A 26,240-nucleotide genomic window follows, 5' to 3' on the forward strand; every position below is an offset into this window, starting at 1 on the left:
TGAAAATGTTTATCAGTTATATGATTGAGGTCTCTGCAGAGAGCAGGGAAAGCCTTTTAAGCAAGTTTGAAATGGCTTGAGAGGGCAAGGAAAGGAGACTAGCCTGGGCTTTCATCATGGTTATGGGTAGGGCCCGAGATGAGAGTTCTCACATGCGGGCTGGGGCTCGGGTGGTTTGAATCTCTCGCTGGCATCAAAAGATGGAGCACCTGGGCTTTCTCATCAGCTTACCCACATGTGGGCACAAGGGGAAGAAGAAAGGGTGACACTTGAGAATTGATGGCAGTTAAATATCAAAAAAAAGAAAAGAAAAGAAAATGGAGTCATACTCCTCATTTCAGTGCTTTATTCCAGCATCCTTTTCCTTCCCAGCCTAGAGTTAGTGCAGTGTATTAGAAAGAGCACAGACTTTCATGTCTGAGTCTTTACAGGCCATGTCTTAAGCAATGAATCTGCGAGGGCTGGCACAAATGAAGCTCACAGTCCGTTCTACTCACAGGATATATGAAGCATTCAAAAGGGTAGGAAAATTACAGAGATAAAAGATATATTTGAAGGGCCAGCCTGGTGGCATAGTGGTTAAGTTTGCGCACTCTGCTTTGGAGGCATGGGGCTCATGGATTCAGATCCTGGGCATGGACCTATGCAGTGCTAGTCAAGCCATGCTGTGTCAGTGTCCCATATGCAAAACAGAGGAAGGTTGGCACAGATCTTAGCTAAGGGCAAATCTTCCTCAAGCAAAAAGTGGAAGATTGGCGACAGATGTTAGCTCAGGGCCAATCCTTCTCACACACACAAAAAAAGAGACATATTTGAGTTAGTTTGGCTGCTTGGCAACCCTCTGAGGTTTCTTACAGGGAATGTGTCCTAGGCGGTGAGGATGACTGGTCAACAGTGCCAGGTGAGCAATTTCCCAGGTATAAAGTGCACCCAAGAAAGGGTATACCAGGTTATTCATGGCACTCAGCAATCCTTGGCCCAGTCACTCCCTGAAACAACTTACTGATAGAGGAAAAACAGTAATTCTGCCACTCAGTAAGCCACACCATTCAGGCTCAAATATCTGATATTTTTCCTACATCATACTTCTACAATCTTGTCCTGGCATATGCACCATAGGTAATTCAACATCACCTCACTTGTATTTACATTGTAGATACTAGGAATTTTCCTTTCATGTCCGATTTATATCTAGTTCCTTGGGCAACATTGGCTATAGTTTCCCTCTGCCTGAAAGAACTAACTTTAGATTTTTGCTATGAAAATTATTAGGGAATTGATGATGCGTTTAGGGTGGAGTTTAGAATGGGAGCCACTTTAGTCTTAAGGGTTCAGTGACCGAATTGCCTTTCCTCAAGGACATCTCTTCCCCTCCCATGTCTTTCCTGTGGCCTCTCAAACTAGTAACTGGGAGAAAGAGAAAGGAGAAGGGAATCCTGTAGCCATGTTCTCTCCAGAGGCATGAATGAAGGTCAGGCTTGTAGAAACAAACTTCTATTTCCCCTAAAGTCATTCCTTCTGTTTTTCTCTTAACATTATCTGGACATTCGTTCCATCTCAGCCTTCTGTTTGTCTCTGGACGTTCATGCCTTGAATGGGGAAGTAACCAGTATATTTCAATCCTTCTTGCTCCAGGATCCTTCTCCTTTTTTCCTTCCCATTTTCTCTCCAAAAGACTCTTCCATACACAGGGGATAATAAGAGTAACTAACCTCTTTTCTAAAGACTTCAGTAAATCTTTACTATACATCTGCTAAGAGTGAGGCCCTGCGCTAATGACACAGATATGTGTGATGAATGAATTGGCCATTGCCTGTGCAACTGTGTTCTATGGGGCAGGGCTGAGGAGACAGATATGTAACTAAATAATGAAGTTAAAAGATGCCAAGTACAAGATGTGAGGAATGTACTCCATGTCACATACTGAGGAAAGAACTACTAACTTTAGGTATCTAGTCCTTCCTAGGCCAGTTCAAAGGCTACCTCCCTGTAAAGGATTCCTTAATGACCAAACAGTTGTATTCTTTCTCTATTTGACCAGTAAACCAACTTTCCCATTTCGTACCTTCCATGTCACTTAACCGCATTGTAATTTAGCTCCCCACTAGATTGTCAGCTGCTTGAGAACAAGGTCCATGTCTATTCCATTTTACGCATAGTTCAATTTGATTTTCAAACATACTATCATTTAGAATTTTTGCAGCTTCACGAGTGAATTTGGTCTATACCTTTCTTTCCCTGTAGTGTTCTTGTTCAATTTTGGTGGCTTAATGAAATAGCCTTAGAATGAAAATCAGTTACTCTTTTTCTTTTTTTTTTTTCTTTTTTGCCCCCTTTTCCAAAATAATTTATGAAATAGGCATTTGTTTTTGAATATCTAGTTATTCTGTAAAAATGGTTCAGGAATCTTTCAGGGATGGAGAATTGGAAAACAAATTCTGTTCCAATTATCTGCACTTTCTAAAGTGATTGTGCCAAATTGCATCCTAAGTAACAGTGTAGGTGAATTCCAGTTGCTCCTTTTCCTTGTCAACACTAGTATTGTCAGTAATTTGAGTAGTTATGTAGTAGTATATCATTATAATTTTAATTTGCATTTCTCTAGTAACTAGTTATGTTGAACATTTTTTTTATGTGCTTATTGATCATTTGTATATCTTCTTTTGTGAAATGTCTGTTCAAATCTGCTGCCTGTTTTGTTTTTGAGTTGGTATCTTATGTTGAGTTTTAGGTGTTCTTTATATATTCTGGATACTAGTCTTTTGTCAGATACATGCCTTGCAAAATTTTCCCCCATTCTGTGGCTTGACATTTTGTTTTCTTAACTAACTCTTTCAAAGAGCAAACAGTTTTAATGTTGATGAAGTTCATTTTACCAATTTTCTCTTTGATAGTTTGTGCCTCGTGTGTCCTGTTTAAGAAACTCTTGCCTAGCTCAGTGTCACAAAGATATTTTTCCTAGGTTTTCTTCCCGAAATTTAATAGTTTTAGGTCCTACATTTAGTTCTGTGATTCATTTTCTGTTAACATTTGTTTAGGCTGTGAAACAAGGGTCAAGGTTCATTTCTTTCCCTCCATACAGATATCCAATTATTCTGGCACCATTTCTTAAAAACATTATCTTTTTCCATCTTAATTCAGTGGGTAACTGTCAAAAAATAACTATATAAGAGTCTACTTCTGTACTCTCTATTTTACTATAAAACATTGCAAAGAGAAATTAAAGATCTAAATAAATGAGGAGATATAATATGTTAATGCATTGGAAGACTCAATGTTTTATTAGACCATAGATTCAAGTATCTATATATAGACTGAACGCAATCCCAATCAAAATTCCAAAAGGTTTTTTTGAAGAAATTAGCAGGCAGATTTTAAAATTCATGTGGAACGGCAAAGGACTTAGAATAGCCAAACAATTTGAAAAAGGAAAATAAAAGGAATGAAATTACTTAATTCAAGACTTACTATAAGGCTACAACAATCAAGAATATAATTTTAGTTTTAAATAAAAGCTGTAAAACTAGTATAGAGTTTCCGTATACTCTTTAGTTAGTTTCACCTAATATTAACATCTGCCACAACTATGGTACATTTCTCAAGCTGAGATTAACATCAGTACAGTATTATTAATTGAAATCCAGACTTTATTTGAATTTCACCAGTTTTTCCACTCATTTCTTTTTCTGTTCCAGGATAACATTACATTTAGTTGTCATGTGCCCTTGTCTTTTCCTCTTGTTTGTGACAGTTTCTCAGTCCATCTTTGTTTTTCATGGCCTTGGCAGAGTGGCTTATCTTCACAGGATAGTATACAGCTGTGGAAAAAAATGTACTTGAGCTACTTGATAAAATATGGCACATTCAAAAGTGGGGATGAAAGAGAGTTTAAGGAAGGGATTATTTATAAAGGTAGGGTAAAAGGGATGGTGAAGCATGAGGGGCTAGCAACAGCAGGAAGAGAAATTCTGAAATACCTGTCTTTGTAGGAAAGGGTCACTTCCAACCTGAGTTTGCCAAAGAGGGAACCGGAAGGACAAATTCTCTCATCCTCCCCAACTCCTTCTTCCCCCAATCACCTGCAAGAACCTCCCATTGGCCAAACTCAACCTGTAGTTAAAGGGCAGGGAAGCCTCATTGATCCAAACCACTGAGATTAACTTCCTGGTCTACAGCACGTAGTGTAGAAAGGTGAGAGTGATCCTGAAGAGACAGAAGGAAATTGTCCAGCACAATTATGCATCTTTTAAAATTCCCACCCAGGATCAAATCAAATATCCTTTTTGGGGTCAACAAGGCCCCTATAACCTGGCACCTGGCTTCCTGTCTAATTTAATCTCTTATCAGGCCTCACTTACAACTTGTGCTCTAAGCATATCAGCGGACTTCTTCCTCAGAGTCTTCGAGCTCTTCCCTCTGCCTGAATTTTTTACCTTTGATTCACGGTTTTCATGCTTCTAGATTTGGCTCAGCCTTCATCTCCCTTAAGAGCATTTCGTGATGGTTCTCCCAATGTAGGCTAAGCTAAGCCTTACTCCTTCTGGTCCCTATATCTTTCTTAATTACTTCAATGATAGAAAATCTTATTATTTTTGTAGTCAATAATATTTACTTCTTCCTCTCAAGCAGTCCCTGAATAAAATACGTATGTCCTTGTGTAGGAGGTATGAGGGATTTCAGGGCTCATCAAGGAAAAAGACATGACCACAAGATAGCACGAGCATATTAGATTTATTTGTGTGACTGACAGGTGTGTATGCAGGGGAAGTCCCCCATGGCAGAAGACCATCCAGAGGGAGCCATCACTCAGGAGGGAAGGGGGGCAAAGGAACTCCCAGGGGGTCAGAGAAGGGCCTACATGTCCAGCTGATATCAATGGTTCAGTAGGCAGTCTCTGAATTAGAGAGCTCCAAAGGGCAGTGGCAGCTTGGGGTCTTTATAGCCTTGGAGTTTATCTTTATGGCTGAAAGATTTTGGGGTCAGTTTTGCAAAGTGTTCAAAGCAAGCAGGCACTAAATGGCTAAAACTATGCCTATTTGGACTAGAGGAAAAACAACTGTCTGTGTAAAATTTTGAGTTTGGCACTGGTGGGCTTTTGAGCTAATGGATCCCAGGCTACTGTGAAGAAATAGACAACCCAAGAGCTAATATAAACAGGCTATCTCTTTCTCATTTATATAACAACCAGGGGCCATGCCTTATATTGCTCTATATCCACAACACTTAGCAGAATTCCTCTCTCACAGCAGGGACTCAATTGATAATTAAGCATAAGAAGGAAGGAAGGGAGGGAGGGAGGGAGGGAGGGAGAGAGGGAGGAAGGAAGGAAATCTAATTCACTCCCGTTTCTTAAATTTTCCTTTTTGTTTTTCTTTGCTCTATAATTTTGTACTACTTGAGATGTTGGTTATTAAAAAAAGTGAATTACATATTTTATGTTATTTCTAACAAATATTCACTTTAAACTTTTGGCAAAACATTAGTTTGGAGATTTATTTACAGAATATATACTAATTCTAAAACTCGCAGAGAAGATGCAAAGTATCGTGTTTAATTGGTTGAGTTTAATTATCTGGGTTACAAAAATGTTCATTACATAAAACAATGCAACAGAGGAAGTGAAAAGCTGGGTGAGGAGCTGAGAAGCTTTTTGAGTGTTTATTCCAATTCATAAGATAGCAGAAACTCTTTGCACCAAAAGAAATCAGCCATTGTTTTGGCAGTTTTTGTAGGACAAGTCAAAATTGGTAAAAAATTACTCTCATCCTTTCTAGGTACAGAACAGGGTTGTTTGCTCTCTTGCATGCAATGCACATCTTTTTAAAGCTGCTTGCTGCCTCTTCGAAGAGCTCTAGAGCAAGTTCTAGTTTATATCTGTTTGCCAACATGAATCTGACCCCTGGAGATGCAGCCTCAGCCTCAGTATGGATCACTCGCAGCATATCATGGAAGTAACTAGAACTGTAACCCTCATTCTGTTGTTCTCTTATGTGTATGATTTCTTTAACCAATTTTAGTTTGAGCTGTTGTCTTCTTTATAGCTTTTTCACACTCTTCTGTAAAGAGTCCTTATACTTGGAGCTTTGGAGAGATGATAACATGTTTAGAATAATTGATACAAAATGTTTTCTGTGTATTACTATATCTAATTTTGTTCACAATGTTGGGATGCTGTTTAAAATGCTCCAGGAGAATGTTCTCTACCTCAATATCACTATCAGGACCCTCAGCAGATAGGCATGTGGGAGGCAACAGAATGCAGATGTTCTCTGACCAGATCTTGTTGAACGTATCTCTCAGCTCCTTATCATGTAACTCTTTCCCACTGGGGGACACAGCCATCTCTCTGATTATTTTCTAATAACTTATGTTCAAATTTTAATTTTTGCTCCCTCAAAATGTCTCTTGTTTCCTTTCCACTAACTAAATACTCACATTTTCTCATACTTTCTCCTATAAGCTCCTCTTTAAGATTCTTCAAATCATCTTCAAATCTTCTTTTCCACTGAGCCAAGATGTCTCTATCTCTGTCTTCTCAAAGGTACCCTTCATGTTCTTGCCTAGTGGCTGCATGTTTTTCCACAGCTTAATTGCAAATTGAGCTTCTCTTGGTCTCCTCAACTTCTCCATTCGGAATCTGGTTGGTCAGCTGATTCTGCAAGTCCAGCACACGACTTCTCATCTCCCAGGTCCAGCCGTTGTACATAGTTTCCAGTCTATTCATAATCATGACATCCTGGATGTTTCTGAACCTGAAAATGAAGTTCTCATTCACTAAGGCCTTCCATAAATGCTATATCTGGACTCTAAGTTCTGATATCTTCAAAATAGCTCCCCTGGATTCTTCTTTGGCATGCTTAAGAATTCTGCTTTTCATCTCCTGAACATTGTGGCTATAGCAGGGATTAGGAGGGGCCTTTAGGGGGGAACTTTCCCAGAAGTGAGCAAAGTAATGGATGTGGGTCTTGACTTTAAACTTAATGACATCACTGAAGTGGCATACATCTGAGCACTGTTCTTGTTTGGCTACAGCAAGTGTCATTTCATCCAATCTCTCTTGCAGCCGTCTTTGCCTTTCCATACTTTGATTTGTATCTATAATTTCTTCTACATTCTGATGAACAAATAGGCACCTTGGGGAGATGTTCAGTTGTTTCTTCCTGAGAAAGGCATGGATAGCTATTTGTAGAATATCTTGTATTTCTGATAGATCATTTCCAAAAATATTGATTAGAGTTAAGTTTCCAAGTCCAGTGACAAATGTTGCCAACTCATTTTCCTCACTGTGTCCTTTGTCAATGAACTCTGAGGTCCGAAGTCATTCTGTGCCCACAACAAGCACAAAATCAAAGCCCAACTGTTCCTTGAGCGTCTCTTCCATCTTCAGGAGCTGCATATGGGCCCCCCGGGTACACCTCCCAGCACTGAGCCTGAACTGAAGCCCAAACATTGCATTCAGCAGAATGGACTTTCCTGAGTTCTGCAGGCCAAGGACAGAGAGAACAAACACCCGTTTGTCTCTAAGTTTCTCAGAGACCTTGTCTAAAACAGCTGCCACCCACTTCAGGGGCACATAAGAAGCATCTCCATCCATCAGCTCAATGGTAATTCCAGATACCATCAGGTCAGCAGCCATTTGGGGAAGGGAGAGAAATAGTGTATTTGTTTGGGAAGAAGCTTCTTCCAGAGCTTCATAGTTCTGGTCCACCTCTCTCAGGAGATGCTCAGTTTCCACGGTGGAGTCAGTGATCTCTTTGGAAACAGCTTGTAGCTCAGCCTCCCAACAACTGAGGGAGTCTCTCTTTGACAGCTTCTGCTTCTCTGTTTGTGCCTGAACCAAGAGAAAACTGTGTGTTGGAGCTTTTTTAACTCTCCTGTGGTTAGTTGGTACATTAACATGCTCAGCCCATGCAGAAAACAGAGCTCTGTGTGGGTCTCTGGATGTGACTGAAGACTTTCTAGCAGAGACTTCATCAGGTCATTAAGGTTAATAACTTTGTTATACTTTTCACAATGTATTTCCTGCTTTCCTTCTCAGTCTCATTCGTGTATTGTTCAATGCTCTTGTTTCCTTTTTCTCTGAGCTGATGGAGTTCCTTACCCTTCTTACACCAATCATATCAATGTCACCAATATTTTCTACGTTTTCGAGCAAACAGATAAGAGGTTTGGGTTTATTCCGAAATTCAAGTAGAAGGGAACTATTCATTCTGTCAAAATCAGAAGTTGACAGGAGAGTGACAGTGACTGAGGAGACCTCCTGCAGGAACTTAACCTGCCTCTCATGTATTTCAGCATTTCCCTGGAGATTGGTGAAGGCAATACAGTTTTCAAGTTTTTCCTCAGCTCTCCCATCTGGGCAGAACCAGCAGATTTCCACCATACCATCTATCGATAGACATCTATTATTGTCTTCCCTAGAATGATGGTAGAAAAAAGTGGTCATATTTGCCTTTACTCAGGAGTGAATTCCATATCTGAGACTTGGAAGTAGAGACACAATTTCCAACAATTATGAAAGATATAATGTGTGTAGGTTGCCAACTGATCAGCATGTTCTTATAATTCCTAATCTCCAGGTTCCATCTCTCTCCAGATTCTCCTGATTTTCCTGAGAGAGCAAAGAGGGAATTCAATTTTGTAATCACAAGGACTGGGCACAAAAAGTGGGGAAGTGAATGGAAATTTTGGTTAAAATATATGGCCATGTAAAGGCATCCTCACAGTGAAAAAATTGTCATTTTTATGTCCATTGGTTGGGTGAAAATTTATAGTGTAATTGATTGTTTACTTGATAATGAAACTGCCCTCAAATGTTGTTTCTGGTTCTGTGGTTCTCAGTGTCCATCTACAGTAAATATTGTATTTATAGTAACTCTGTAAGCTAGATATCGCAAATGGTAATCTAATACCAAAAGTTTCTCTAGAAAACAAAATGGTAGCTCCGCCTCAGCTCTTGATTGAGTGCCATGGAGGGAGGTCTTATTTATCAAAAGAGAATTGACTTTGGTCATCTTCTTGAGATAATAAACTTTCCAGATTAAGCTACCCAATCAAGTCATGAAAGTGTTGATTTTTGATTGTTACTTTCTTATCATTGCCTGGTTGAGGATCTCTGGGATAAGTAGCAGATTCATTGGGTGTTTTCTTTGGGTTAAAGATATTTGTAAATCTCTAGAAAGAAACAGAGACAATCATAATGGTTGGTATCTCTCTATAACAAGGAAACGATTAAGTTTATCATTTATGAATGCATGAATATATTCATTAGTTTTCCAAAAATAAATTGAGTCCTTCTATGTGCTAGGTAATGGGCTTACTAAGAGATAAAGTATAATACAGGGTTCCACCTCAAAGGGCTTAAGACTTAGTAAAATTTGAGAGAGATAAATATGTAAGTAGTTAATTATACAGCACTATGATGAAAGTCTGAAGACATAAATGGTGACAAGTTCAAAACGTATTGGCAACACGTGTGAAGAAGTGATTAGATCTTCTTGGGATGCAAAGGGAGGAAAGGCTTTACCAAACTGATGTAGTGTGTAATCATGGAAGGAGGGTAGGAGGAAAGAGAATTTAAAAAGAAACAGAAAGAAGGTTACCACAAGGTAGGTATTGTGTTAACTGCTTTGCACATGCTATATTATTGAATGACCAGGATTTTTCTCAAGCAAAAGAGCAGATGAGTGGGAGCATTCTAGATAAAGAGAACAGAAAAGCCAAGGAAAAGATGTGTGAAAGTTGGATATGTTTAGGAAACAGCAAGCAATGTAGTAAATATGGACAGAAGCAGAAAATGAGGACAGCAAGGAAAAGTGAAAGGAAAATGAATTGGTTTTTATTTACTAACCATCAATTATCATAATATCCCCATTATTATTATTATTATTATTATTATTCTCATTTTGGAGAAGAATGGCTCCTAAAAATCAAGCAATGTGCCAGTGGTAACACAGACGTGAGCAACAGAGACAGGAGTCATAGCCAGATCTCTCTGGGATCTTGCTCTTCTCCAAAACAACTTGGTGGCATGTTGATGCTAACATAGAATGACTATGATATCCTGTAGGATATGGAAGCCAGTAAGCCCCTGAGATTTTGAGCATCCTGTGGCCTGGACACTCCACTCTATTCCAGGGAAAAAATGTCTGCCCCAGGGCAGATTACAAACCTATGAGATCCTTAGTTGCCATTTATCTTTATCTGGTCCTGCTTCATTCTTTTGCTTCCTCTTATTTGTTTTTTTTTTTTTTTTTTGCAACTGTTTGAGCGGAATATCCAGCTTTGGAGGGACAAAAATGTTCATTATTCTCACCATTAGTAAAACATGAGGTCAGAATTTCAGTGTTGCTGAAGCTTAGCCTCTTCTCCACCTACAATCACTAGTTTGATACAATAGCTTAACGTTAATTCATCATTAGTATCTTTTTCTTAAGTGTGACCCAAGGAAAGATATGTGTATTTTATTTTATGAGAATGGTCAGGAAATAAGAGTAACTGTCTTGTGGGCTGAGAGGTATGGGGTTTAAAAATGACACAAAAACCACAGTGATCAAATAAGTGGCCTGAGTCAAGTTAACTAGGGTGTTGCTGACAGAGTGCTATTTATTCAGAAATCTCAATCATAGCACATTGACTGACTTGGGATATGGTGAGAGTTGAGGGCATGTGATAGTTCTCAATAGTCAGGTTCTCTTCATCCTCATATTTTCAAATTTTTTGAGAAAGGACATCCAAGAAAAACTGTAAAAAACTTTCACGCAAGAGTCTTCCCTGAAGATGACAATAATTTTTTTTGCTAGAAATGGTGATTTAAAGCAGTCTAATGTTTCTTCCATGTTACGCCACACATATTGAGCACCCTCTTTAACAGCCCTCATATGTCTAGGCTGCTTACAGATTATAACTGAAACTCCTACTCCACCTCTCATGATAGTCCATGTGATAATCAGTTCTTGGAACAAAATGAGAGTCAGGCTTATTGAGATTAAGGTTTGCTCAGGAATAAGGTCAGTATCCAGCTAAGGACCAAGTTTGAAGGGTCAAAATGAGCAGGTTTCTGGGTATATTTTGTATCTAAGTAGAAGATCAGTCTGTGGCAGTCTGTGAAACTTCACCTTCCCCAGTGATAGAGCTAAAGGACACTGGTCTTCGTAGCAGAAAGGCTTACCAACATCGCTAATAATTAGGGAAATGCAAATCAAAAATACAATGAGATATTACCTCACAGGCATCAAAATGGCTGTAATTAACAAGAGAAGGAATAGTAAGTGCTGGTGAGGAAGCGGAGAAAAGGGAATCCTCATACACTGCTGCTGGGAATGCAAACTAATGCAGCCACTATGGAAAACAGTTTGGAGATTTCTCAAAAAATTAAAAATAGAAATACCATGTGATCCAGCTATCCCACTACTGGGTATTTATCCAAAAAAAAAAAAAGAAAGAAATCAATAAAGAAAGAGATCTATGCATGCCTATGCTCATTGCAGCATTATTCACAATAGCCAAGACATGGAAGCAACTCAAGTGCCCATCAACTGATGAATGGATAAAGAACATGTGGTGTATCCATATATGTATATATATACATACACACAACGGGATACTACGCAGCCATTAAAAATGACAAAATTGTCTCTTTTACAACAACAAGGATGGACTTTGAGGGCATTATGTTAAGAGGATATAAGCCAGACAGAGAAAGATGAGTTCCATATTTCACTCATATCTGGAAGATAAACAAACACACGGATACAGAGAACAGATTAGTCATTATCAGAGGAGAAGGGGGTGGTGGGGTGGGCAAAATGAGTAAAGGGACACATATGTATGGTGACAGATAAAAACTAGGCTATTGGTGGTGAGCATGATGCCTTCTTTACAGAAACTGAAATATAATAATGTACACCTGAAATTACACAATGCTATAAACCAAAATGAGCTCAATAAAAGAAAAAAAAATAGAAAGGCCTGCCAAGTTTCCAGCAAGAGAAATAGGGGGGAAAAACTACATCACTGTACATTTTAGAACACAAACATAAAGACCCTAATATAATCTGGGTCAGGGGTGGGGTGGTCAACAGACCACTCACAAAAGAATGAAATCAGGCTGGCATTAGACTCATTGTCAGGAAGCAGCGGAGACAATTAAGTAATTCTTTCAAAATAATAAGGTAAAAGGATTTTAGACGTACAACCCTAAATCCAGCCCAGTCACCTTTCAAGCTTGAGAACAGACTAAAGTTGTTTTCGCAAAATAAAAAACTAGAAAGATTACCATCCACACCCCCCTTTTAGTAGGGCTCCAGAAAGAAATGATTTAAGAAACAAATGGAGGAATACAGAAGTCCATTCATTTGATAGGATATTTCAGATACTAGATGAACATAACAATGTGATGAAGATGCACAATGCAAAAAAATATGGCAATGAGAGATTTCCATGAAAGCAAAAAATTAAACCAAAAATTAAAATATAATAACTGAACTCTACTTGATTTTGTCATGACTAAAATTTACATATACATATAATAGTGTAAATTATTGATGACCAACTTTTAGAATTAAACTATAAATAAGAGATGAAAGATTTTACTATGGTTCTAAGATAGAAAGTAAAGATTTTCAACTTTGACCATGTACATTACAAGTGTTTTGGGGAGTTTCAAGACACTGCCTCTCATAATAGACCAAATTAAAAAGCTTAGACAATAAAATTCAAATGCAATCTGTATATAAACTAAAAATACTGTTATAAATCTATGGGGAAGAGAGTGGGCAGGGAAGCAAGAGGTGGCATAATTGAGCAAAAGGCTTGCCTATTATGGCAGGAAATCAATGGACAATGCCTAATATTGATAAATCTATGAAAGAGTGGTAAAAGCATGCTATTTAGAGATATGACAGTCACCATAAAAAAAAATGAGATAGAAGAGGTTATTTTGGGAGAGAAGTGTTAAAGTAATGTTCTGCAAGCTTTAATTTTTAACTATATTCATGAATTATTTTATTAAACAAATTGCAAATATATGTTTAAAATGTATTTTTAAAGTGATAACATTTTTCCCCACAAATTAAGATTTAAAAATTACTATACTTCATGTTGATGAGCGTGCAGTAAGATGGCCATACTCATACACTGTATATGTCTAAGTTTATACAGTAGCTCTGGAAATTATTTGGAGATATATATGTATATATATATATAATATATACACACATATATACTCATGATTATATATATATATAATTTTAATATGCAAATTTAATCTCCTAAAATACCTCTGTATGTATATATATATATATATATATATATATATATACACCCTTTGACTCATGTATTTTAATTTTTAGGAATTTAAGGGAATGAAATAACTTGAGCACCAAGATCTATCCCAAAGATAATTTTCACAGCATTATGTATAATGTTGGTATTTTGGAAACAACAGGATGGCTGAAATGGCATTTTGGCTGCAGCAAAAATTATTTACAGAGCACCCATAGGATGGGATAATATGTAGCCATTTAAAATAGTACCTAAGAATTACTGTTTAATGCCATGGGAAATGTTTTAAGCCAAAAAAAATCTCTAATGATATAAAACTGTATATAGAGTATAATCTAGGTGAAGAAAAGTTTATCAAACATCGAGTGAGGACATGTGCCACGTTGTTTGTTGTGTGAGTTTGTTGGTAGGGGCATGTCTGATATTTTTATTCTTTTGTTTTAAATTTATCTCAATGTTTATTGATCACAAACTACTTTGACAGTTAAAAATCAACAAGTACAATCACTAAGAACTAAAGGGAAAAACACACTGTGGGAATTTGGATGAGGAGGCTAGTATTTTCAGTTGAGGTAGAAATGGGAATAGCTTCCTGAGGTGGGATTTCAGTTGAGCCTTGACTATGGGCAGGAGACAAGACTGTGAAGGTCACAGCCCAGTGGCACAGGCTTGCTAAAAGACTGAGACCTAATCATTGGGCTATAGAATGCTTCCCCTAACCCCATCTTACCACCACATCAGTAAAGTTTCTGTATAATAACAGAGGAATACAACTGAAAGGACTACATCTCTCTGACCCTATTTAAGAAGGAGTCTGTAGGGATACCTGAAGACAACAGGGAGACAAAAACAAGGACATTAGAGGAAAATTTAGCCTCTGACACCAAAGCTTCAGCACACAGTAAGCACAGCCTAACTCCTAGCCAGATAAATATAAAAACTCACAATAAAGCCCTATTTACCCGTTTCTTTTTTGCCGTACATCATGTCTGGCTTTCAATAAAAAGTTACAAGGCACATAACAGAACAAAAAACAGTTGGAAGAGACAGAGTAAGCATCAGAATCAAACACAGGTATGGCTGAGATGTTGGAATTATAGATGGGAATTTTATCTCAATAAATAATTTTTTAAAGCACATGACACCCAGTTACCTTTAAATTTTATGTTGTCAATGTGTGTGTTGAATTAATTAAGAAATGACAATTTCAGGGAAGGTGTTGAATCATATCCATCAAAGAGAGGGGTAGGTTAGGTCTAGACTCACATTTTTCCATTGATTGATGGAGCTACAATCCACTCTGTTTTATGGCTTTCAGGACCTCCTAGGTCACAATCTTGGCGTATTCCTCCCCATGGTACCGGATCAGTAGGTCAGCAAGTGTCAGTGGGGTTGCTTGCTGGACAGTGCCCCGAGGAATGTGGTTGTATCCCTCAGAAAGAGCTATGTTTGTGAGTTGGAACTTGAACTTTACCAACTCTTCCTCTAAAAGGTCCTCAAGGATGTTAAGAAGGTGTGCCTTCAATGTGCTTTCCATTCTGTTCAGCTGAATGTTGGGAAACTGATGACCCTACAGTTACTGACCTGAAATGGAGACATGGTTATGGATAATCACAGGAATGATGGGAAATGCATATGAATCAAATGATTTAAGAGAAGTGAGAGAAAGAAGTGGTGGTAAGACCAGAGACTGTCTTGCTGAAAAAACCTTAAGCCCCAAAATATGTGCTGATGATACATATTCCTTACATATAGGAAGTTCTTCAAAGCTCTGGGGCTACTTACCTTTATTCCTTCTCCCCTCTAGAATTCCCAAGATTCTCTATTAGAATATGTTTGTTTGTGGGGAGTGGGATGAAATAGGGGGCTTATGGAGATTAGTGTTATGCTGAAAAAAGGAAGGAGAAAGGGAGAACTATTGTTTTCCAGTAGGTAGGAAAAAAGTGAATGGATTATGAGCAATTATAGTGTGTGTTGAGTGGATTGAGAGGTATTTTAGGAGATTAAATTTGCATATTAAAATTAGAAAAAATAATAGGGATGTGGAAAACCACTTTTCTGATTCCTTGGTTACTACAGGGTCCTCAGCTTTTTCCTGTGCTTCCAACTCCTTTTAATGACGACTTTGCCTTATGCTGAAAGATAACTTTTCTGGGTAAGCAAGCATTTCAGGCTAATGCCATTATTATCATCACCATCTATTATATCAACAATGCCACTGTCTTCTCCAATATCTCATCTCTCTCCTGCCTATTCTTGCAGTTGCTGTAAATTGTCGTTTCCTTTCCAAGTGTTGTTTTGTTTTTCCCCCAATGATGTGATGCTACCTATCTTTCAGCTCTCACAATTTTTATTACACTTCTATTTTGTCTTATTTTAGTTATCTATGAACTTCAATTATTTTTTCTGTTAGATAGAAAACACTATTAATTAAATAGGCAACTGATATGTATTGAGCATCGTTTACTTCCTGGACACTATGGCAGGTGCTCTGCACAATTTATCTCATTTATTTTTATCAAAAGAAATTAGATATTATTCTCTATTTTATGGAGAAGAAACACAAGAGTGAGACAGAGTAAAATTTTCAAGGTTACATAGTTTGTAAGTGAAAGAATTAAAATTCACACAAATTTCTTTCCAGTTCTAAAACCATGATCTCTTCAATATTTCCAACAGATAATATATTACTAACCATTGTGTACACTTCAGTACTGATCTGAATACTTGTTCAAATAGTCATAATTTTCAAAAAACTTTAACTTTTGCTTCTTTTTCCTCACTTTCCTGAAAAACATCACCTAAGATTCATTTGTTACTTTCTTAATTTCAGTGCCAAAAAGCACCACAAGTAGTTGTGTAGCACTCACCATGCACCATGCAATGATCCATGTGCTGGCTGTTCAGTTATGAACAAGAGACACAGACTCCCTTTCCACAAAGAACTTTCATCCCAGGACAGGGTAGGATGTTGGGGTGTCTTTCTCACAAAAGACAATAGAAAGACAATAAAAATGTTAATATTATTTCTACTATGAAGATGATGGAATAAGGTGATGTGGTAAAGCATTACTAGGAGTTGGAGGATAGGGGACTTTGGGGAAACACTACTCTGAAGATGTGACTGTTAAATTTAAACCTGAAAGAAGATAAGAAGCCTGATATGTGAAGAACTTGAAGGAGAACCTTCCAAAAACAAGGAGAAGCAAATGGAAAGGTCTGAAACAGGAGCCAGTTTGGTTTTGGGGCAGAGGCATAGAAAAAAGGCCACTGTGGCTGGAATAAATTGAAAATAGGAGAGGGAAGAAGATGAAAGTCAAAAGTTGTGATTTGGGGCCAGCCTGGTGGTGTATCAGTTAAGTTCACATGATCTGCTTCCTTGGCCCAGGGTTTGCTGGTTCAGATCCATGGTGTTGACCTACACACCTCTACACACAAGCCATTCTGTGGCAGGCATCCCACATATAAAGTAGACGAAGACTGGCACTGATGTTAGCTCATGACCAGTCTTCCTCAGCAAAAAAGAGAAGGATTAGTGGCAGATGTCAGCTAAGGGCTAATCTTCCTCAAAAAAAAAAGTTGTGATTCATATTCTACCTTTTAGGTAATGATAAGGATATTGACTTTTAATCTATGTGTCATGGAAAGTAGCTGGAGCATTTTGAACAAGGGAATGACGTTATCTGGTTGAGCTTTAGGAAGATGACTGTGTCTCCTGGATGAGGATGGAGAATAGGAGTTACCAGGAAAGAGGCAGTGGTAACACTTAAGAGATTGTTACAATGGTCTAAAGAAGATGGAGACTTGGACTAAGGTTTCAGCAAGGAAGGAAATGAGCAATGGTCGAATTCAGGGTTTATCTTATAGGCATAACCAACTGGGATTATTGATGGATTTGTTGTGTGTGTGAAGGAAAGTGAAGACTCAAGGATGATATAGTAGGCTGGATTCTAAGATGCCCCCTGGTGTACACACCCTGCACAATCCCTTTCTCTTTAGTGTGAGCACAACCTGTAAATATGATAGGATATGACTTTTGTGGTTATGTTACTTTATATGGCAAAAGAGAGATTATCCTTGATGGGCCTGACTGAATCAGGTGAGCTCTTAAAGGAGACAAGAAGCGGCAGCAGGTGTGCTCCTGCTGATCTGGAAGAAAGCATGTGGGGAACTGCCTGTGTGGGCCGTGTGCCCAGGGGCTGAGATTGATCCCAGCTGATTGCCAGCAGGAAGGCGGGTACTTCAGTCCTACATTTGCAAGGAGGTGAATTCTGCTAACAATCTAAATGAACTTGGAAGAGGACCCTGAGCTCCAGATGCGAATAGCAGCATGGCCAACACTTTGCAGTCCTTTGAAATCTTGAGCAGAGGAAGTATTTAACTCAGGCCCGTACTCTTAACCCACGGAAATTGTGAAATAATAAATGTGTTGTTTTAAGCTAAGTTTTTTCTTTTATAATTTGTTATGCAGAGATTGGAAATTAGTACAGGAGATTTTTAGGATTTATACCTGAACAAATAGATTGATGATGGTGTCATGCTCTGAGATGGTCAAAGTTTATTACTGAGTAAATTAGGGACCATATTTAATTTTCCATACCAATTAGGAAGGTAAAATGGAGATAATAAGTAGACAGAAGTAGGGCATACCTTTTAAGGGATGGGTTGAATTTGGAGATATTGATCAGAGAGTCATCTGTATAGAGTATTTAAAAGCATGGGAGTGGTAAGTTTGGTTAGGGACAATATAGAAGAAAGAAGGACCCTGGAGGTGAGCAACATTCCAATATATAGAAGAGAGTTAAAAGGAGACTGAGAGACTGGTTTTCCTCTCACCCGAGGTGTCCCACCAACACCCTAGCTTCCCAGGCTCTGAGGAGTCCTGGGTGGGCTCTTGTAAGGAGGATTATTCACTGTTTTATTTCCTAAAGGAGCATTTGTTGAGTCTATCCTATGGTGCTGTGGCAGATGATGAGGAATAAAAGAGAAATGGGACACATTTCTGTCCTTAAGAGATTTGTGAAAAATGGCAGACACAAACATGGCATTAAAGTGATTAAGCTTGAATGGAATGATTTTACAGTGTGGTATAGGAACTCAGAGAATACAGAAATTTTTCTCATTCATACTTTCAGTTCATTCATTCAACATGTATAACAAATTATTTTAAGCATCTTCCTTATGCCAGGCATTGTACGTTGGGGATTCAAAGACTAATAAGACAAAAGTCCCACTCCTCAAGTGCTCAGTCTGGTGGAGGACATGGACAAAAATGTGATTTGCATATGTGTTTTAGGACAAAGATAGACACAGATAAAGGACATGGTGAAGCATAATGGGAACAATAGCCAGCTTTGTCCAGATCTAGTGAAAATGACAACCAAAAATGGGCCCAGGCTCCATTAAGTTGGTAGACAGATGAGTTCTTACACAATCCTTAGGAAATTCTGACTTTTATTGGAAATCATCTTAGGGATTGCCCAGCCCACCTATCCACTTTACAGAAAAGAAATCTAGGACTTAGAGGTAGGCTGTGATCAGCTTGTTTCTCACAATATGTTAGGGGCTGAGCTACAAGTTCTATCCAGCTCTGAGGCTGTCCAGAGACCTCCCCTTGGTCTCATACTGCCTGTCCCTTGCCGAGTTCAGACTGACCCAAGTTGCAGTTGCACTTTGGTGTTTGTGTGTCCTCTGCACATTGTTCATTTTATCAAGGATTGTTCAGCCTTGGAGTGCTTGATGAGGAATCTCTCCCAGGGTTCCTAAATTTGAGTAAAGAGCCCTGAACCATGTGCTTAAAGCAAGACTTTACCAAATTGTAAGACAAAGAAGACAGAGACAGAAAGACAGAGAGTGACACAAGCAAGACAGATTGAGATAGGAATAGAGCAATAGAGAATGATGAGGAGAGAGACACAGACATTCACACACATACACTCAGAGAGTGAGCAAGAAAGAGAGAGAGAGACTCAAATTGGAAAGGAAAGCAAAGACCAGGAAGAAGAAGACTTTCATAAATACTACAGGAGAAAAAGAGGCCTTGGGGCCTCCCAGGTCTCTCTCAGTCAAATGTGCTCCTTTATTCCTCTTGGGAAAAACGGAAGCTAATTCCACTGTGAGTCCCTGAGGGACTAGGATACTCACTGGTAAGACTCCTAGGTCTTCTTCCAGTTCAGTCAGACCAGGGGATGGAAGGTTGCTCTGGCAGATGGAATTTTGCCTGTCTGTATGGAGCTAGTCTGTAAACACTAAAAAACTAGTTTCATTTTTTTCAATGTGATTGAATAACATGAGGTGTGTTAATACCAGCTTCACAGGCACTAGGAGTCCACATCTACTCACCTGCTCCTCAGAGGAAGTTGGGGACCAGGGAACAGCCAGAAGTGTTCTCTTACCCCTAATTTCAAGCTTTCTCAAGTGCATCTCATAACCTATCGAATTAAGTCCAATTTGGGGATGTAAGATCTTCACCATCTAGCAAGCGGGTTAGAACATGAATTAGATTCAGACTGATCTGCATTTAACCCCTGTGTGATCACTTGCTGGTTGAATTAGGGCAAGTGACTTAGCTTTTCAACGTCTCTGTATTCTCATTTGTGAAATGGAAATAATAGCAGTACTTCTCTCCTAGGGTTGCTTTGAAAACTAAAGAAAATAATCATGTGAATCACATAGCATAGTGTTTAGCCTTTAATGACTACTCTACAAAGGTTAGCTACTATTTGTCTTAGTGGGTAGTGGGTAGCCCTACTGAAGAGGTCCTTTAAGAGGGAGATACCTCCTTTAATATCAGAAGTTTACCATGGAGTTGTTGATGTTGGCCTCTTTAAGAACAGTAGATATCAGGAGAGTGGCGCCCATTATCCTCAGCTAGGGAATATCATTCTGGTTTTGAGAACTTAAAAGAAAACCTTCTCCATTCCTTGTGTGAGGGATAAAAAAAAAATTGGTTAAATTCCTTGGGTAGTGATGGTGTTTCTGGATCCTTGAGACGGTGGACACCAGGAACAGAACCGGCCCAGCAAATTTGAGCAGTGACCGTGGATATTAACTGATAAAGCTGGCCACTCAAAGTGTAACACTGTAAGCTTCGCTACTAAGAAGTGATGACACACCTGCTAAGCAACAGCCTGTCCCACAGACCTGCTGTGAAAGGGCCACTGCCAGCAGCTGCCACAGCTTTTCACTGTCTAGCAAGAAGAACTTGAAAGGCATGGCCAGTGCTCCACCTCCCAGGAGACCAAGAGACCCAACAACTGCCCCGGCCTCAAGAAGTCCTTTACTTCCTGCCATGTTCTGGAGTCATCTTGTACCCATCTATTCAGTCTTCAGATCCCAGCAGCACTGGACCACTGTGGCTGAGTTCTCCCAAAATAGCAGGGTGTTTAAAGAACGTTAATTGGAAAGGTTTTGGCCAGTTTTCCTGGAAGCCCTTCCTCTGAGTACGTGATTTGATAATAGTTTCAGATGTTAACGTATTTTCTCCAGGTATTTTGTCCAAATCCATTTCTTACCTCCATTCAAAGATATTATTGCATCTATGAATAGCAGCCCCAGGGAGGGCATGAAGCAGGACAGAAAAAAATATATTTTAATACAAATTTAGGACATTAGATGTCATAAATTAACGTATCTTAAAGAAATATTAAGTGGAGACCAAACAAAGATTGACCCAGAGGGGAAGCTGAAAGAGAGGGAGGTAAAGGAGGTGTGAAGGTCCCATAAAAGAGGAAACAGTTACCCTTACTTTTGTCATGCTGACTGCAAGATTCTGAATAGAAATGGATGTATGATGCATCTGGTCATAAGGTTCAAAAGTAGCCTTGCAAAAGATTTCTTCCATCTTCCAAACATGTTATGGAAGCATCACAGAGAGGACTATCTCATTGGAAATCTGTGTGACAAATGATCCAGCCATACGTACCCCATGTATTGGCATGGTATAAGATCTGGAGAGGGGGCCAGCCCAGTAGCGCAGCAGTTAAGTTCGCACATTCCGCTCCTCGGCGACCAGTGGTTCGCTAGTTTGGATCCTGGGTGCGGACATGGCACCGCTTGGCACGCCATGCTGTGGAAGGCGTCCCACATATAAAGTAGAGGAATATGGGCACAGATGTTAGCTCAAGGCCAGTCTTCCTCAGCAAAAAGAGGAGGACTGGCAGCAGTTATCTCAGGGCTAATCTTTCTCAAAAAAAAAAAAAAAAAAGATCTGGGGATAGTGGCATAAGCTTGGGGGGAAAGAGAGATATCCCAGGATGAACCAAAGTTAAAGTTGTTTTGCCAGTTCATCAAACTTAAGCCTGAAATTCAGAACTTATGTTGTGTATAGAAAAATTAAGAAATTTTGATTCATGCGTCCTTCGGTAGAACCACCCATTCCTGTAATGAAACTGTCTATCTTATTACTCAGAGCAACTCCACATTTATTTCTGAGAGAGAGCTTTCTAAAAGGAAAATTTCCCTGCTTAAAACCTTTCAACTATTTTCCATTATCTCCAAAGGAAAGTTCTTAATACCAGACCCTCTGTGATCTATCACTGCAGATTCTACTTCCTGCCTTACCACTCCCATCTCCCACCAATCAATCCTCCACTTTTTCTCAGTCAAATGATAATTCTTGTAGTTCTTTAGTTTGTGTTTTACAATTCCATGCTTTTGACTTTCTTTTCTGTTTTCTGAATTGTTCTTCTCCTGTTTTTCACATTGCTAATTGCTATTCATCCAGAACTCAACCAAGCACTACCTCCTCTGGGAAGTCTCCCCCAGTTCCTTCTCAGTGGGTTGGATGCTTCTCCTCTGATGAGCCAAAGCACAGTGCACTGGCCCAACAGAGGGCTTATCGCACTGCAGGGATTGCTCATTGATGTGTCCATTTCCTACCCTAGATTGAGAGTTCTTTAAGCGTAAGAATTGCATCCTATTCATTGCAGTATTTGTAGCATAGCAATGACTCACAGATAATAGAGCCTTAACAAAAGTGTGTTGATTGAATCATTGCAGGAGTTTATAGAACATTTTGGTCTTTTGGCTGATGCTTCAAGCAATCAGTACCACATTTCAAAGTGAGATGCAAGATCACCAGACAAGACCTGCTAAGAAGGTGAAAAAGAATCTGTTTTAGCTTGTGCCCCCCATTCTTATTTGTGGATGAGGCTTACCAATCCTTCTTCAGCACCTCCTGTGGAATCTTCCATTATAAAACTCTTTCTGTAAAGATTTCTCATTTTCCAAAGCTTAATGTTGCTTCTACTCAGAGGGTAAGAGAGTCTGGGTGATGCAGCCTATAGAGGTCAGTGTCCCATAGCTTAGAGAAGTGAAGAGGCAGACTGAGAATGGATATGGAGGGGCAAACAGAGAAAATCCAGCATAACTGAGATACTATCTGGCCAAATGAAGCAGTTAAGACAACACAGCCTCATTGCTAGACAGAGAGAGAACAAGCATGGGACAAAACAGAATAGACAGAACAGAGATCCGCTAGAATCTGGAGCACAGTTTTGGCACCTGAGGTGAGGTAATAGATCCAGGAAACAGGGAAGGAGAGAAAGCTTGAGAGAGCATATCAGAGGACATAAGGAAAAGACACGTGCATCATGAGGAGAGTAGATATTACCTGTTTTCTGCTTCTGAAATCCTTTTCTATTTTTATTTTTTTTTAAAGATTGGCACCTGAGCTAACATCTGTTGCCAATCTTTCTTTTTTGTTCTTCTTTTTCTCCTCAAAGCCCCCCAGCACATAGTTGTATATTCTAGTTGTGAGTGCCTCTGCTTGTGCTATGTGGGACGCTGCCTCAGCATGGCCTGATGAGCAGTGCCATGTCCGGACCCAGGATCCAAACCAGCAAAACTCTAGGCTACCGAAGTAGAGCATGCAAGATTAACTACTCGGCCATGGGGCTGGCCCCTGCTTCTGAAATCTTGAGTACAAAGTAGCTTCAGTGAAGCTCTTGTGACCATCAATTGGTACACTGATGTAGCAGGACACAGAAAAACAAATTCTAAAGAGTCTGGCTCTAATCCTTGTTTGATCTCTGAACATGTTGGCTATACTCCCTACTTGCATAACAAAGAAGAGGTATCAGTCATTTAAGACACAATTTCAGGATTATTCAATTAACTGTGAGTGAGATAGAGTGTGTGGTGTGGATGAGATGGGGATCAGAGGCCCTATTCCAAGTACCTAATATTAATTTATATATTGATTTTTTTATTTCTTTATTTTTATAGGTGCTCTACTTTCTTCAAGGGGAATTTAAGACAACTTAAAAAAGAACTTTATCTACAAGACTGCATCAATTACAGTAGAGTAAAAAGGAATGAAATAGGACAGGGCAAGTGGTGCTTTGGTTATTAATTGTTGCATAACAAACCAGCCCCAAACAACAATCATTTATTTGGGTCATTGATCTGTCGTTTGTGTGAGGATAACTCCATGCTGTTTACGGACACTGATGATATGACTTGAATACCTGTGGGGGCTCAAATCAGGGTTGTAACTCTGGGGGCTGGGTGTTCATCCCTCTTCCCCTCCGTGAGGCTTCTCAGCATGGACTGGCTTCAGTTCTTCCTAGCATGATAACCTCAGGATAGTGAGACATTTTACATGACATCTCAGGGCTCAAATTAGAGTGATGGAATGTTAAAAAGAAAAAACAAAACCCAGGCTTAAAGCCTTTATGATCTAGCTTCAGAAGTCATATACCATCACTTCCCACCATATTCAACTGCTCACACAGGCCTAACCATGACTCTATGCGGGAGGAGACTGCACGTGGCATGATTACTGGGAGGCATGGATCACAGGAAGGGGCATTCCAGAGTCTGGCTATTTTAAGAGATTTTGGAAATTAAGCTAAAAAATACATGGAATAATGGCATATCCACTTGCTCTGAATGGGACAAAAACTCAATTCAAGTTGTGGGAATAATAACTATAATGATATACTATTAGCTACCATTTGCTAACAATTTTTATGTGTCATTTGCTGTTCTGTAAGACTTTGTATAGAGGATTCATTTTGTCCTCATAGTATCCCTATGAGGCAGGTACTATTAATATCACCATTTTGGAGGTGAGTAAGCAAACAGAAAGCTGAAGCAATTTGCCTAAATTCAAAACAGGGGGGCATGGCAGAACTGGGACTCATACTGAGGCAGTCTGGCTTTTGAGCCCAAGTTCTTAATTACTAATTTTTCTAGCAGTTAAAAAAATGAGAAAGGCCTACAGTTCTACAGTTTAGTGTCCTTGAAATTTTAAAACCACTCAGGAGAGTCTCACCTATTGTCCTACTAGGACCAGTCAGTTAACTGTGCAGCAAATAACGACAATCTCACAGCTGACACATGGTGAGTTTTGAGGTGCTGTCTTGTATCAACTGTGAATGGAAGCTGATAGGTTCCACAGTATTGGGAAGAGCAGATGGAGTGTGTTTCCTTTAAACAAGCCTCCAAGAACATTGTTTCTTCGACCTGAATGTTTGATAAATCTGCATGGCCATGATCTTGGGATTTAGTCCCTGGGATACAGCACCTGTCTTGCTGGTTTAGTACAGACCCTCTCTGTCTGAACAGACTGATGATCTTGGGGCATTTACTATTATATTCAGACTGAATATCTCTAATTTCTGTGTCCTAAACCATTGCTAATTCTGAAAAGGCATAAAGGAGAGTCTCTGTCACTTCTGTAGCTTCTCCCCCTGCATCGAGCTTCTTTCTGTGACGCATGAAAGTAGGGCTTTTAACAAATGAACAAGGACAATGGAAGTTGTGATTCTGGATGAAGATGTTGTGTGTGTTCAGGCTTCCCTGCACTTTCCCCAACCCCAGTTCCACTTCTATCACTCCTTTCCCAGCAGCAGCGGGGTGTGTGTGTGTGTGTGTGATGTGTGTGTGTGTGTGTTTGAGCTCTCTCATCTTGGCCCATGTTCACACAAGCTGCAGCTGCTCCCTGGCTTCGGGGATTTCCAGGGAGTTTTTTTCTGCTTGCCAAAACTTGCTAGGGAATCTAGGCTGGGAGAGAAGCTCACTCTGATAAATAGAATTCAGAACATTTTAACACCTTAAGAACTCAAGGAGGGCTTGCTATTTCTTATTTACAAGGAGTCACCTCCACCTTTCTTCTTGGCATCCCTCACCCACACGACAAGAGAAGTAGCAGCCAAAGGTCTTGCTGTTCCTCAGCCTGAGCTTAGTCTGGGTGAAGTGGTCCTAATTCTTAACGTCTTCACTGTATGACTCTTCCTTGAAAAATTCTGCGTCCTCAGAACTTAATGCACCAGCCTTGTTTCTGCAAACTCAGTGCTGAGATGAGGGCTTTGGAGTTTCCACAAACCCAACACATAAAACTGTGTTGTTTGTCACCTGAGGTGAGCCTATGAAAGTTTTGCTATCTTTCTCATAATAATGCTTTATTTCACAGAGCAGATTTTTAATTTTTTCCTGGGGATTATTTTGTTGTCAGAGAAGCACCTTTTTATCTTCCTGTTACTTCCTTATTTTCCTCAACACATTTTCTCTCCTACTTCTCTTTTCTTGGCCTTTAAATCCTCCTTTTCTTGCTTTCCTCTCTTTTTTTAATTTCAACATTGAGGAAAAGGATGGAAATGTATGCCAACTTGGATGAAGCCTGGACCCTGAGACCAGATTCCATCAGGGGTCTTGTGACAGCATCAGTATGATGATGCTTGAGGAACACAAGACCTCATGCTTCCCAGTTTAAGTGCAAACTTGTAATTAGGTTTAAAAAAAGTTCCACAAGCATGGAATTGGAGAGAACTGACTTAATATTAGTAAATAATAGTAATTTTCAAAAGACTAAGATTTCAATACAAAATCAGCTCCATGTGAGCCAAAGTCAGATGGTCCTGTTGAGTAAACCTCATTTGATTTTTTTCCAACTTTATTGAGATATACTTGGCACATAACATTGCGTAAGTTTAAGGTATACAATATATTGA

General features: G+C 39.3%; 1 long non-coding RNA gene across 1 annotated transcript in view; it reads right to left on the reverse strand.

Annotated features, from left to right (window-relative positions):
* Positions 1–3,254: 3,254 nt before the first annotated feature.
* The window catches only part of LOC139084197 (uncharacterized), a 31,186-nt gene continuing 8,200 nt past the window's right edge, over positions 3,255–26,240 (reverse strand). The window contains exons 2-3 of the long non-coding RNA XR_011541588.1: positions 8,006–9,174; positions 3,255–7,133 (exon numbers count right to left, since the gene is read on the reverse strand). This is a non-coding gene — a long non-coding RNA (uncharacterized lncRNA). The remainder of the gene's footprint in view (positions 7,134–8,005; positions 9,175–26,240) is intronic.

The sequence above is a fragment of the Equus przewalskii genome, chromosome 6 (genome assembly GCF_037783145.1).
Source record: "Equus przewalskii isolate Varuska chromosome 6, EquPr2, whole genome shotgun sequence".
In the NCBI taxonomy this organism is placed as follows: domain Eukaryota; kingdom Metazoa; phylum Chordata; class Mammalia; order Perissodactyla; family Equidae; genus Equus; species Equus przewalskii.